The sequence below is a fragment of the Triticum aestivum genome, chromosome 6B (genome assembly GCF_018294505.1).
Source record: "Triticum aestivum cultivar Chinese Spring chromosome 6B, IWGSC CS RefSeq v2.1, whole genome shotgun sequence".
NCBI lineage: Eukaryota > Viridiplantae > Streptophyta > Magnoliopsida > Poales > Poaceae > Triticum > Triticum aestivum.
In genome coordinates, this window is record NC_057810.1 from 600,988,489 (window position 1) to 601,004,289 (window position 15,801).

The following is a 15,801-nucleotide window of genomic DNA, read 5'->3' on the forward strand; positions in this document are numbered from 1 at the left end:
GCGATGTACGACACCGTCCAGTCGGGAGTGATGACCAAAACTTCCATGATCAGGTCGACCACAGCTGGAACTTCAACTTCAGTCGGACCCGTGGCACTTTTTGGTTGCGGGGCTTCTTTGGTGAAAGGATCCTCTTGAACTGATGGTGTCTGGATGTGTTCCAAAAACACATTACTGGGAACGACTTCTCTCTTGGAACCTATTTTTGCCAAATCATTAGCCGGTTGATTTTGCAGTCGGGGTATATGATGAAGCTCTAACCCCTCGAATTTCTTCTCTAGCTTTCTCACTGCATTGCAGTAACCAGTCATGGCCAGACTTCTTACGTCCCACTCCTTCATCACTTGGTTAACCACCAAATCTGAGTCGCCATAGACCATGAGGCGACGGACGCCGAGTGAAATGGCCATACGCAACCCATACAAAAGTGCTTCGTATTCTGCTTCGTTATTGGAAGAATCAAAGTGAATCTGGAGCACATATCTGAGCTTATCTCCTCGGGGGACACCAAAACTACCCCAGCACCGGAACCATTCAGCATCTTAGAACCATCAAAGAACATGGTCCAGTGCTCCGAGTGAACTTGAGTCGGCAGTTGCTGCTCAGTCCACTCGGCGATGAAATCCACTATTGCTTGGGACTTGATGGCTTTCTTTGCCTCGAACTTGATATCTTGGGGAAGGAGTTCAATCACCCATTTTGCCACTCGACCGGTCGCATCTTTGTTGTGCAGAATCTTTGACAATGGAGCGTTGCTGATGACTGTAATGGAATGGTCAGAGAAGTAATGAGCAACCTTCTTCGTGGTCATATAGATCCCATATACAAGCTTCTGATAATGAGGGTATCTTTGCTTTGATGGGGTCAAAACTTCAGAAACATAATATACTGGGTGCTAAACTTTAAAGGCCTTTCCTTCTTCGCGCTCGACCGTAAGTACTATACTGACGACTTGTCCGTGGCTGCAATGTAAAGCAGCAAAGGCTCTTCGCTCATTGGGGCAGCAAGCACCGGCTGGGTGGAGAGCAGGGCTTTTAGCTCTGCAAATGCTGCATCAGCTTCGGGAGTCCACTCGAACTTGTCTGACTTCTTCATCAGTCGGTAAAGAGGCAATGCCTTCTCACTGAGACGAGAGATGAATCGACTTAAAGCGGCCAAGCAACCAGTAAGCTTCTGGACATTGTGCACACGCACAGGACATTTAATTCGGAGTATAGTACCAACTTTTTCTGGATTGGCATTGATTCCTTGTTCAGAAATGAGAAAACCGAGTAACTTTCCACCAGGAACTCCGAATGGTTACTTTGATGGATTAAGCTTAATATCATACCTCCTGAGGTTGGCAAATGTTTCAGCAAGGTTAGTCAGCAGGTCGGAACCTTTCTGTGACTTGACCACAATATCATCCATGTATGCTTCCACATTCCGACTGATTTGAGTGAGCAAACACTTCTGAATCATCCTCATGAATGTGGCTCCGACATTCTTGAGGCCGAATAGCATGGTGACATAACAGAAGCATCCGAATGGAGTGATGAAAGCTATTTTGATCTCATCGGGTCCATACAGACGGATCTGATGGTAAACGGAATAGGCGTCTAAAAAAGACAGGTGCTCACATCCCGCGGTCGAGTCGGCTATTTGGTCGATGCGGGGGAGAGGAAAATGATCTTTCGGGCAGGCCCGATTGATATGTTTGAAGTCGATGCACATGCGAAGTGACTTGTCCTTCTTGGGGACCATGACAACATTGGCGAGCCACTCGGAGTGGTAAATCTCTCGGATAAACTCCGCTGCTAAGAGCCGAGCCACCTGCTCGCCAATGGCCTTTCTTTTCTGGACGGCGGACCATCGAAGATGTTCTTTGACAGGTTTCACTTTTGAGTCGACTCGTAGGCGATGCTCAGCCAGCCCCCTGGGAACACCCGACATGTCAGAAGGTTTCCATGCGAAGATGCCCCAGTTCTCACGGAGGAACTGGATGAGCGCTTCTTCCTATTTGGAGTTGAGTGTTGTAGAGATATGAGTCGGAGCAGCATTGGGGTCGGTCGGGTGAATGTGAATCGGTTTTGTCTCACCGGATGACTGAAACGCTGATTCCGTAGCGGGTTTCTTGGCTCGCAACAAATCACTTGGGTCTGCAGTTTTCTGGTATTCCTGTAGCTCCACCACTGCCATCTGAGCATTGGCGATCTTTGAGCCTTTCTGAAAGCACTCTTCCGCTTTCTTCCAATCCAGTAATAGTGATCACACCTTTGGGACCAGGCATCTTCAATTTGAGGTACACATAACATGGTCGAGCCATGAAACGTGCATAAGCTGGCCTGCCCAAAATAGCGTGATAAGCACTCTGGAAATCCACAACTTCAAACGTCAACTTTTCTTTGTGGTAATGCTTGGAATCGCCAAAAACCACATCAAGAGCAATTTGGCCGAGTGACTCAGCCTTCTTTCCAGGAATGACTCCATGGAAACTCATGTTGCTGGTACTGAGTCTGGACATCAGAATGCCCATCCCTTTCAATGTCTCTGCATATAATATATTTAGGCCACTACCACCATCCATCAAAACCTTAGTCTGTCGAGTGCCTTCGAAGACTGGGTCAACCACCAAAGCTTGCCTCCCAGGGGTGGCTATGTGTGTCGGATGATCGGACTGGTCGAATGTGATGGCAGTCTGAGACCATTTCAGATAACTGGGTGTCACCGGAGCAACCATATTCACTTCTCGGTTGATAACTTCCAGTCGACTTTTGCTTTCAACATCAGCAAAAATCATCAGGGTGGAATTGACATGGGGATATCCATCATCACTATCCTCTTTGTCCTCAACTTTGTCTGACTCCTTTTCCTTATCTTTGGGCTGTTTCCCCTGAAATTGCCGGATCAAGAGCCGACATTGTCGAGTGGTATGTTTCAGGTAAATGAATTTACCCTCCTCATCTTTCTTCGTGTGGATGTGGCACGGCAAATTCATCACGTCATTTCCTTCCTTGTCCTTCACCTTCTTAGGGTTCCAAGACCCTTTGGGCTTCCCTTTAAACTTTCCTTGAGTCATGGCCAAGGCTTCTCCAGGAGCTGCTGGCTCGGCTTTCCGCTTCTTCTTCCGACTGGAGTTCCCTCCTCCGGTTTCGTGGGCGACTGACTTGTGCTTGCCACTACGGAGCCGATCCTCTTCCTCACCATTGGCATACTTGGTGGCAATCTCCATCATTCGACTCAGAGACATGTCTCCGGTTCGACCGAATTTCAGGTTTAGCTCTCTGTACTTAACGCCTTCCTTGAAGGCATAGACTGCCTGGTGATCAGATACATTCTCTATCATGTGATGCAACATGATCCATCTCTGGATGTAATCCCTCAAAGTTTCATTCGACTTCTCCACACAAGATTGCAGCTTTGTCAGGCCTGCTGGTCGCTTGCAGGTTCCTTCAAATGTTCTGACAAACACTCGGGCAAGATATTCCCAAGTGTAAATGCTGCTGGGTGCTAACTAATTCAACCATGCTCTGGCCGAGCCCTCCAACATAAGAGGCAGGTGTTTCATGGCCACCTCATCATTACCGCCGCCAATCTGAACAGCCACTCGGTAGTCTTCAAGCCAAGTATCAGGCTTAGACTCACCAGTGAACTTACTGACTCCAATCGCCAACCTGAAGTTGGGAGGAATCACCGCGGCCCTGATGGCTCTGATGAAACACTCTGGTCCTGAGACGTGTACTCTGCTGTTGGTGGGTATATCTCTGTCATGACCTTCTCGGTGAGCTCTGTTTCTATCGACCAAACCTTGAACGATAATGGATCTCGCATCAAAGCCTGGTTTCCTGGGGTCGACTGGAATCATTCGCCCAACACTGTGATGGCGTCTATCATCTTGTTGTCGAGGCGCATACGATCCACCCCTTGGGGGAGGGGTGGGCACTCGACGTCGATCATCATGATCGATTCTGTGATTGTCGGTGTCAAAACCGGCGGATCTCGGGTAGGGGGTCCCGAACTGTGCGTCTAGGCGGATGGTAACAGGAGACAAGGGACACGATGTTTTTACCCAGGTTCGGGCCCTCTCGATGCAGGTAAAACCCTACCCCTGCTTGATTAATATTGATGATATGGGTAGTACAAGAGTAGATCTACCACGAGATCAAAGAGGCTAAACCCTAGAAGCTAGCCTATGGTATGATTGTTGTTCGTCCTACGGACTAAAACCCCTCCGGTTTATATAGACACCGGAGAGGGTTAGGGTTACACAGAGTCGGTTACAATGGTAGGAGATCTACATATCCGTATCGCCAAGCTTGCCTTCCACGCCAAGGAAAGTCTCATCCGGACACGGGACGAAGTCTTCAATCTTGTATCTTCACAGTCCATGAGTCCGGCCAACGATGATAGTTCGGCTATCCGGACACCCCCTAATCCGGGACTCTCTCAGTAGCCCCCGAACCAGGCTTCAATGACGACGAGTCCGGCGCGTAGATTGTCTTTGGCATTGCGAGGCGGGTTCTTCTCCAAATTCCATATACTTGTTGAATAGTGTCCGACTTCTGATAAATGCTGCGCTCCTTGGCTTCCATGCCCAATAATGGCCATCTTCCACGTGTCGAACGAATGCGAAAAGCCAGGGTATTTTTACACTTTCCCCCCTAGCAGCGCAAATGAGCCGCCTATAAAAAGAGACGAGGATCTAGATCCGAATCACACCATCCCCCCTCCGCAAGTTTTCATCGAAGTGCCTCTGACAAAAAATCCATTCCATCATGGACAGTCGACGCGGCTCCTCCTCTCGCACTCCCAGCTCCTAGCCTGGGGATTGGGAGAGATGCTCAGTCCCGCATAGCAAGCTAGTGATGCTACAAACCAAGGGATTTCTTCCCCCAGCCTTCATGGTTCCGGTTTGAGCCGGACTCGCCACCTATAAGGGAGGAAAGCAAGTGGACAGCGTCCCCGATCCTTCCAAAGGAGAGCGGGTATGCTTTATCTTTTATCTGATAAGAGGACTCGGATTTCGAATACATCCGTTTCTCCGGGGGCTCCTGGAGTTCTACGGCCTCCAGCTGCACCACCTTACGCCTGCCTCCATTCTACACATCGCGGGCTTCCTGGCCCTTTGTGAACTATTCTTGGGCGTCGAGGCTCATTTTGCGTTGTGGAAGAGATTATTCTGCCTCGTACCCTGTTCTCATGAGGGGTCAAAATATCAAGTGGGCGGAGCCGAGCTATGGCGCATCGCCGGGACCGGATATCTATCCGGAACCCCGAAGAAGGCGTCCGAAGACTGGCCTTCGAAATGGTTTTATATAGAAGATGCCCCGCTACCGGATCCCGTTCGAATCGGCCTCCCGGAGTTCAGTAATGCTCCCTTGAAGAAACGCCTAAGTTGGCGTCCACGGAGCCCCCAGAGGGAAAACGACAGGGGCGTCCTTTACCTGATGAGCCGAATAAGGTTGCTAGCTCATTCCGGACTGACCATGATTGGTGTCATGGCCACCTGCATTATGCGGGGGGTGCATCCGCTCCAGTATAGGGGCCACCCCATGTGGGATTTCAACGGGGAGGACGATGCCACCCGTCACGGTCGTACGGGGCCGGGAACAGTCGCCGATCTGGTGAAGATCTTGTCCGCGCTGTACAAGGGGGAAGAGGAGGATTTTCTCCGAGTCAGTCCATTGAACGGATTTTCTATGAACAATCCTCGAAGCTGGGTAAGCGGACATTTCCTTGTTTGCACATCCGATCCATACTCCCATGGTTAGATATCTCATTTTGTGATTTCGACGCAGGAACTGCGCTAGGCCATAAAAGATATAAACAGCCCGCCTCCGCAACCCGAGGATCCGGAACGGTTCCTCGATCTGGCCTCCCAAGAGGATCCAGACATATTGGTGGAGCTGATTGATGGGGTATTTCACCAACTAAGCATCGATAATGCCTTGGTTGCCATTACGGCCGATTACCCTGGAATACTTCCAGCCTCACAAGTAACTGAGACCGAAGCCCCAGTACTTTGATAATGACCCATCCGTGCTTATTTTTGATCACCGTATATCAATGGTGTTTCGCAGGGGTGCCTTCGAGGCGGGAGGCCGAGCCCGCGGCGGCTAGCCAACAAGGGGCAGCACGGCCACGCAGGCTAAAAAGAAGTGCGGTCTAGATTGAAACGCCGCCACAACGGTACGGCGTGTCACCATATTCCCGGGATTGATTCCGGGAAGGTATATTAACGCTGGTGCTCCTTTTAGGAAAAAGAGCGCTCGCCGGACTGTGTCCGGAGAGATGGCCAATCGAGCCTCCGCCAGCCAGGCTCCAACGCCGGGTCCGGAAGCGGAGGTGAACACGAGGCGTGCATCGGATGCTCCTCCGACAGAGGATGCTGACAGATTGTCCGCCACCAAATCCGAGGTGGAGAGTGCCATGAATCACAGGCGCCGCCGGACAGTTCATCGTGACGCATGTTTCTCCCAAGAGGCATTGAACGCCTTCAATTCGGGAGACGCGCACCTCCGTGCCGCTCAAGATGGTCTAGCCAGAGCCACGGAGCAGTATGTAAAGGACATACGGGTGAGGAGATTTGACAGTTATATATGCCAATAGCCCCCGAGACTTAAAATAGTTAGGAGAACTGATTTAAGGATCATTTGTTATGTAGAATCTTACGGAAAAGAATACCCGACTATCTCAGGAGCTTGAAGAGTGCAAGGCCCAGCTTGAGGCCGCACTAGCCGCCACAGGGGTAGCCATATAGACCCCCTCCGGTAATATATACTTCGAAAGATAAGTAGTTTGTGAAGTGCGGCATGTGTATAAGTCTGACAATAATATTGCAGATGGCGTCGGACTAGATCCGGACAAGCAACAGCTCCTGCGCCGGTTAAAGGCTGGCGAGAATGTGCTTGAGGAGCTAACACCCAGCTGGGTGAGGCAAGAGAAAAATAATCTCCAAGATGCCAACACCCAGCTGGGTGAGGAACTAAAGGATGTTCGAGCCCAGCTGTCTGACTCCGTTAAGGAGAATCAGCGGCTTCATCGCAACATTTATAGTAAGTGCTTGAGCGAACTTTTGAAAAGAAGAGTTCGGCGAGGAAGTCGACTAACAGAAATATGTCTGTAGGTATGCTCACAGGTCGTCCTGCAGAGGAAATGCCCGGTTCAACGGTGACCTACTTCCCGAGCTTCTGCAACTGCACGAACGAGTTCGCCAGGTGATGTGAGGCATCGCCCAGGCCTTGTGGCCATCCATCTCCCTACCCGAAGGCCTTGGAGAGCTTGCAGAGAGGCTTTAGGGAGCACGGCGGCGCTTCCGGCTATGGAAGATATCGGCCTGCCGTCAAGGCGCCAGGGAGGCCTGGGCCATGGTGAAGACGCCGTACACGAAGGCTGACCCAAACCACATGGCCGAGGTCGGACCTGTGGGGCCCAATGGGAAGGAGATCCCTGTGAGCTTAATGTACAGCCAAGTAGAGTTGGCCCCAAAGTATTCCCAGCGGGACTGTAAACTAGACAACTTATTAGATGGTATTGAAGAGGAATACAATCAGTCAATTTGACTATGTAATTTAAAATGACATGTAAAATGCCTTCTAGCCGGATTGTAGATCGTTTGTCGTAGCGGACCTTTTCGCTTCAACCTCGGGACCCGACAGTCCGGAGTGTGTCCGAATACCCTCGCGGTTATGTAAGAACCGGGGCATGCGTGATGACCAGGCGTAGGGGTCATGAGTGCTTTATCAGACAAGTGCCCAACTAGTTATGTTATATTACATGGTTAGTAAGAAACATCTTCCAGGGAGAATAGTTCTGTTAGGGGTTCCTTTCCCTGGGAGGCATGCCCTAAAGTGCATGTCCGGACTGCGAGAAAAGCAGAAAAACATCTGGGGATAGATAAATGAATAAGTAAGAAATCGTCTTTTAGTTCACCGACCGAATATTCCCTTAAGAACGCTAGCTTTTGGCTTCACCTAGTCTGAGGTACACGTCCGGCTGACCCGGCGGTAACAATCGCAGAGGTGCTCCCTTTACCACCTAGCCGAACAATCGGGAACGTAGGGGTAAGCACAGGAGCCAGGCAACCCAGCTTGGCCAAAACTTAAGTCATATCGATGCATATAATGGTGAATGAAAGGTACATGCGGAAGTGTGACACATGTGTTGGGCATAAAGCTCGTATAAATAAGCTTATGTTAAAGAAGCCCCCAGGTATATTGAGCACGGATAACGCGTCAAGTGTGTGCAAACAGTGCGCAAACGAGCCTCCAACGGCTTCAGAAAAAAGGAGGGAGAAGGAGAGAAATAAAAGACAGTTAAAGTACAAAATATAGACGGAGGAAGGAGACGAACTCAGAGTCCGGCGCTAGGCGTAGAATCTTCGGAGACGGGCTGCGTTCCATGGGTTTGGCTCAAGTCGGTTATCCGATGCGTTCGGCAGACGGTATGCTCCGCCGGTCAGGACTTGGTCGATGATGAAGGGACCCTCCCATTTGGGCTTGAGTTTGTCCTTTTTCTTGTCCGACAGGCGTAGAACTAATTCACCAACATTGTAAGCTTTGGCCCGTACTTCTCTGCTTTGGTATCTTCGAGCCTGCTGTTGATAGAATGTAGAACGGGCTTTTGCCACGTCGTGCTCCTCCTCCAAGGTGTCCAAACTGTCCCACCGATCGAGCTCGACTTCTCTTTCTTCGTACATGCGCACGCGAGGTGAGTCATGAATTATGTCGCAGGGCAAAACTGCCTCTGCGCCGTACACCATAAAAAATGGTGTGAATCTGGTAGTGCAATTCAGCATGATCCGCAGCCCCCAGAGTACGGAGTCGAGCTCCTCTACCCAGTGCGTATTGGATTCCTTGAGGAACCACACGAGTCTGGGTTTATTGCCGCTCATGATTAGACCATTTGCTCGCTCGACTTGACCGTTAGTTTGAGGGTGATAGACTGAAGCGTAGTCGAGCTTGATGCCCATGTTTTTGCACTAGAGTTTGACCTCGTCGGCCGTGAAGTTCGTGCCATTATCAGTGATGATGCTATGGGGGACGCCGTAACGGTGTACTACCCCTGATATGAAGTCTATCACCAATCCGGATTCGGCCGTCTTAACAGGCTGTGCCTCTATCCATTTGGTGAATTTATCCACCGTGACCAATAGGTATTTTTGCTTGTAGGTTCGTCCTTTAAGGGGTCCAACCATATCAAGCCCCCAGACCGCAAACGGCCAGGTGATGGGTATAGTTTTGAGGGCGGTAGGTGGCATGTGGCTTTGATTAGCAAAGAGCTGGCATCCGACGCATCGTTGGACCAAGTCCTGAGCATTTGCCCGGGCCGCCGGCCAATAAAATCCTGTACGGAAGGCCTTGTCTACAAGGGCCTGGGCTGCGGCGTGGTGCCCGCCGAGTCCGGCATGAATTTCAGCCAGAAGATTCTGCCCTTCCTCTTCGGAGATACACCTTTGAAGGACTCCGGTTGTGCTTTTCTTATAAAGCTCTCCCTCATGGACCTTATAGTCTTTAGATCGCCGCACTATGCAGCGGGCCACGTTTTGGTCCTCGGGAAGTTCCTGCCTATTTAGGTAGGCTAGGAATGGTTCTGTCCCCGGGCCAATGACTGCCATTATTGTGTGGGCTGACGGTGTTATTTCGTTGGCAGAACCACCAACTATGTCAGAATGTTCGGTGTGGGGAAGTGTGGTTGGGTCCGGGATGTTATTTCCGGACTCTCCCTCCCATAATACGGATGGCTTGAAATGCCTCTCTAGGAAGATGTTGGGAGGGACGGCATCGCGCTTTGCGCCAATGCTTGCCAACACGTCTATTGCCTGGTTGTTCTCCCGGGCTATATGGTGAAATTCGAGCCCCTCAAACCGAGCTGACATTTTTAGGATGGCGTTGCGATAAGCTTCCATTTTTGGATCCTTGGCATCAAAGTCTCCATTTATTTGGGATATCGCGTGGTTTGAATCCCCGCGGACCTCTACGCGCTGAATGCCCATAGAGACTGCCATCCGAAGACCATGTAGAAGGGCCTCGTATTCAGCTGTGTTGTTGGAGTCCGTGTACATTATCTGAAGTACGTATTGGACTGTATCTCCAGTTGGGACGTCAGAACGATGCCAGCCCCCAGGCCAGCCAACATTTTGGAGCCGTCGAAGTGCATGATCCAGTTGGAATATGCGCCATACTCTTTAGGGAGTTCGGCTTCAGTCCATTCGGTGACGAAGTCAGCCAAAGCTTGCGACTTAATAGCTCGTCATGGCTTGTAGGTTATATCGAACATGAGGAGCGCGATGGCCCATTTGGCAATCCAGCCCGTTGCGTCACGGTTGTTTATAATGTCATTAAGAGGTACTTCAGAGGTTACTATTATCGAACACTCTTGGAAGTAGTGTCGCAGCTTCCGGGATGCCATGAACACCGCGTATGCTATCTTTTGATAATGCGAGTACCGTGACTTGAATGGAGTTAGGACAGTGGACACGTAGTAAACTGATTTTTGGAGAGCGAACTTGTGTCCGTCCGTTTCTCGTTCGACAACGAGCACCGTGCTTACAACTTGATGGGTTGCCACGATGTATAATAGCATTGGTTCTCCCATGTTGGGCGCGGCCAGGACCGGATTTGTTGCCAATATGGCTTTGATTTCTTCGAGTCCGGCCGTGGCGGCATCCGTCCACTCGAAGTGTTCGGTGCGCCGCAGGAGGCGATAAAGGGGTAATGCCTTTTCTCCTAAGCGGGAGATAAAGCGGCTTGGAGCCACCATTCATCCAGTCAATTTTTGTTTTTGTTTGAGGTCTTTTGGGATATCCAATTGTGATAGAGCTCGGATCTTGGCTGGGTTTGCTTCAATTCCTCTACCACATACAATAAAGCCCAAGAGCTTTCTGGCTGGTACGCCGAAAACGCATTTTTCCGGGTTGAGCTTAATGTCATATGCTTGGAGATTGTCGAATGTGAGCCTCAAGTCGTCTACTAGAGTTTCGACATGTTTGGATTTGATGACCACATCATCTACGTATGCCTCCACTGTTTTGCCGATCTGGTTTGCCAGACATGTCTGAATCATGCGCTGATATGTTGCGCCGGTGTTTTTTTAGCCCGAAGGGCATTGTGTTGAAGCAGAATGGGCCGTATGGAGTGATGAATGCCGTTGCGTCTTGGTCTGGCTCTGCCATCTTAATTTGGTGGTAGCCGGAGTATGCGTCGAGGAAGCACAATGAATCGTATCTTGCGGTAGCATCGATAATTTGATCGATGCGGGGAAGGGGGAAGGGATCCTTTGGGCAAGCCTTGTTAAGGTCCTTGAAATCGACACACAGGTGCCAGGATTTGTCCTTCTTTGGTACCATTACTAGGTTTGCTAGCCAGTCCGGATGTTTTATATCTCTAATGAATCCGGCCTCCAATAATTCGGCTAGCTCCTCTCCCATGGCCTGCCTCTTAGGTTCGGAGAAACGCCGAAGAGCTTGTTTGACTGGCTTGAATCCTTTTAGGATATTTAGGCTGTGCTCGGCCAGCCGGCGTGGGATTCCTGGCATGTCTGAAGGGTGCCAGGCAAAGATGTCCCAATTTTCGCGTAGGAATTCTCATAGTGCGGCGTCTACATGTCACGCCCAATATGCGACCCTATCCAAAAGGAACTCGATGGTCCCACCAAGGATAGACCCGCATATTGAAACACTTTTGCAAGGTGGATATCATTACATCAACATTACATAATAGATGGGGATACATACATAAGGCATACAATGCCACTCGAATACAACATCACAATACATAAGAGCATCATCCGACTACGGATGAAACACAAACAGAAACTCAAGCGACATCCACCCTGCTTGCTCAGGCTGCCGACCTGGAACCTATCCCCTGATCGAAGAAGAAGCAGAAGACGAACTCCGAAACAAGCAAACATCGCTCTTGCGTCATGATCATCGCATAACCTGTACCTGCAACTATTGTTGTAGTAATCTGTGAGCCACGGGGACTCAACAATCCCATTACCATGGGTATCAAGACTAGCAAAGCTTAATGGGAAAGGAAGGGGTAAAGTGGTGAGGCTGCAGCAGCGACTAAGCATATATGGTGACTAACATACACAAATAAGAGCGAGAAGAGAGCAAGCGGAACGGTCGTGAGGCTAGCAATGATCAAGAAGTGATCCTGAACTCCTACTTACGCCAAACACAACCCAGAAACCGTGTTCACTTTCCGGACTCCGCCGAAAAGAGACCATCACGGCTACACACACGATTGATGCATTTTACTTCGGATCTGGTGTCAAGTTATCTACAACCGGACATTAACAAATTCCCATCTGCCTATAACCGCAGGCATGGCTTTCGAAAGATTATACCCTGCAGGGGTGTCCCAACTTAGCCCATGACAAGCTGTCGCGATCAACGAAGGAATAGAACTTCTCCCAGGAAGACCCGATCAGACTCGGAATCCCGGTTTACAAGACATTTCGACAATGGTAAAACAAGACCAGCAAAGCCGCCCAATGCGCCGACAATCCCGATAGGAGCTGCACATATCTTGTTCTCAGGGCAACACCGGATAAGTCAAGCTACGAGTAAAACCAGCCCTCGAGTTGCCCCGAGGTGGCCCCGCAGGTTGCTCGGTTCGGACCAACACTTAGACAAGCACTGGCCCAGGGGGGGGCTAAAATAAAGATGACCCTCGGGTTGGCCTACCCAAGGGAAATGATAGGTGGTGGTGAGGCAAATGGTAAAACCAAGGTTGGGCCTTGCTAGAGGAGTTTTATTCAAAGCGAACTGTCAAGGGGGTCCCATAAATCACCCGAACGTGTAAGGAACGCAAAATCTGGGAACATAACACCGATATGACGGAAACTAGGGCGGCAAGAGTGGAACAAAACACCAGGCAAAAGGCCGAGTCTTCCACCCTTTACCAAGTATATAGATGCATTAATAATATAAGAGATATTGTGATATCCCAACCAAAATTCTGTCCACCATGGAGCAATCTTCAACTTCACCTGCAACTAACAACGCTATAAGAGGGGCTGAGCAAAAGCGGTAACATAGCCAAGCAACAGTTTGCGTAGGAAAGGTGTCAAAGGTTAGAGGTTCATGGCAATATGGGAGGCTTGATAAACAGGTGATAGGTAGCGCAGCAAAGCGATAGAACGAAGCAATTAGCATAGCAATGATAGTAGTGAGATCCAGGGTAGCGGTCATCTTGCCTGAAATCCCGCAAGTAAGAAGAACGAATCCATGAAGAAGATGAACGGATGAAGCCGAACCAAGCGTAGACGAACGAATCCTCAGGATCGCAACGAAACAGGAACTATCGAGAAGAAGCACACAACATAGTAAACACACCACACATGAACAAGGCATGATGCACGAACAAGCATGATGCAAGACAAGACTACATGAAGCTACTCATGGCAAGAGATGATGCAAACAAGAACAACACATCAAGGCAAGTTTAAATGAGGCCGGGAACAACATATAACAATTCCGGTAAGTCCTCATATGCATATTTCGAAATTGGTCCAGATCTGAATAAACCTTATGTTCAAGTTGTTAAACAGCAAGTTAAGATGCACCAAGATGATCTACACGAGATTCTAGCCAAGTTACATATAAAGTTCATTTAGTTTGGAGCTACAACCTAGAAGATATGAGCAAAACAAGTTAAACATGGTATTGATGCAAAATGCATACAAACATCAAGCAAACACCTCAAAACAAGGATGCAACATGATAATATGAAACTACATGCAATTCTAAGCAAGTTTCATATAGAGCACACTCAAAACGGAGCAACGGTGCAACACACACACACATGAAACAAGTTTAAAGGACAAGCTGTCCAAAACAGCAACTAGGCATATGCAAGCATCAAAACAACATGCTACAGCATCTCAACATAAAAACAAAAGACATGGGCATGATGTACAGGTAAAGCATTACAAAACATGAACACTGAACTATCTTCAGAAATCACTAGAACATACTCAAACACACATGGTAAGATTGTAAGTTATAACAATTTCAGACTTTGCAGAAAATAACATCACGATGCAATGTTCAGAGCTATCAAACAACATGTTACAGGAAATTATCATAGCAAACAAAGGCATGGCATGAATCTACTAAATGCATAGATCAAAAGTCCCTTAGTGACCATAAGCCAAAAAGGATCAGAAAATATGATGGCACTCACGTAAACATGGCAAGTTATAATACAGATTCAAACATGGCAGGAACATAATTATGAAGGCATGTAGATGAGCTTGTGCAACTCACTACAGAGCAATAAATGGCATGGCAAGGCACCCAACAGTAAGAAGACATGTTTGTGAAGCTAAGCATGGCAATATCAAGGTCATAGGGTGCATGGATCACTAGGAAACACATGGAAACAACTGAACTTAATGTTAACTAGCTGACATCAACATTATGAAGCAACTTTAGAGCAAGATATGAACAAGCTACAGCAACCTATAAATGCAACCAGGGCATGGATGGATAGAGGGTGACATGTAGATCAAAACATGTTTATAGAACATCACCAGATTATGCATAGAGTGATTAGTAGCAACATGTTTGTATAGCATCACGAAATAATAGATTCAGCCTAGCAAAACAGCAACATCGTAAACACTACTTAAGAAGCTCGATTCACTCACCACAAGTCATTGCATGACAAGATAAGCATAGCATCATCAAGAAGACATGTTTGTGAAACAAACCAAGTCAAGAACAAGTTCATAGCATGCAAGGATCAACTACAACAAGCTTGGCCAAATTGAATAACACGTAAACAATCTGCCAGGAAACATTTTGAAGCAAAAGTAGAGCACGAAAATGACATGCTAGACTACTCCATAATTGCAACAAAGGGCATGAATGGATAGACAATAAACACATGTCCAAAACACCCTTACTGAAGTATCTCAAAATATGCATGGATCTCTCTGTAGCATCAAGTTTACATGGCATCAAAATAACAGCAGAACATAGATTAAAATCAGCAACATCACGATGCAATGTTTACATGCTTGTGCTAGTCACCACATTGATCACAAAAATACATGGTAAGCACCTCTATAAAGAAGACATATCATAGTTCAAAACACATGAAGACATCAACCTCATAGGATGCACACATCAATCATGGCAAAAATGACAAAAAAGCTCGTTCTCATAACAGACTGCAGAAAACATCATGAAGCACTCTTACGACGATGATTCAGGCATCAAGATGACTTCAAATGAATATGATGCAATGAAATGAAATGATGTAATCGTTGAGACGAACAATTTGACATATTACACGCACGAAACTGAGCTACGGATGCAGAGATACGATGGTATGAACATGGCATGAAAATTACACAAAACTGGGACTTAGCAAATTTCGGGAAAAAACATATGAGCGCAAAATAACTAAACTACGACCGGGGCGGAGATTAGTGGGCTGCTCACCCTGGGCCAACAAGAGCTGGGCTGAGGCCGTGGGGACGCAGGGTTGAGGCCGCGGGGACGCTAGGTTGAGCCGCGGGGACGCTGGGCCGCGGCTGGGCCGACCCATGCAGTCGGTCAATGGGGCGCGCCAGCCGTATCGGGCTCCTCCCGATCCGCTGCGGCCACGGCGGCGTGGGTCCGGCGAGGTGGAGGCGCTCATCAGCGGGGCTGGTGGCGCGGCAGAGGCGGAAGGTGACCGGCGGCGGGGCGCTGGCCTCCGGTGCCGGAGCATGGCGGCGCGGGCCGAGCTTCGGGGCAGCGGCGCGGACAACCGCAAGATGCGCTCGGAGACGGGGAGCGAGGCACGGGGTCGGCGGGGTGGC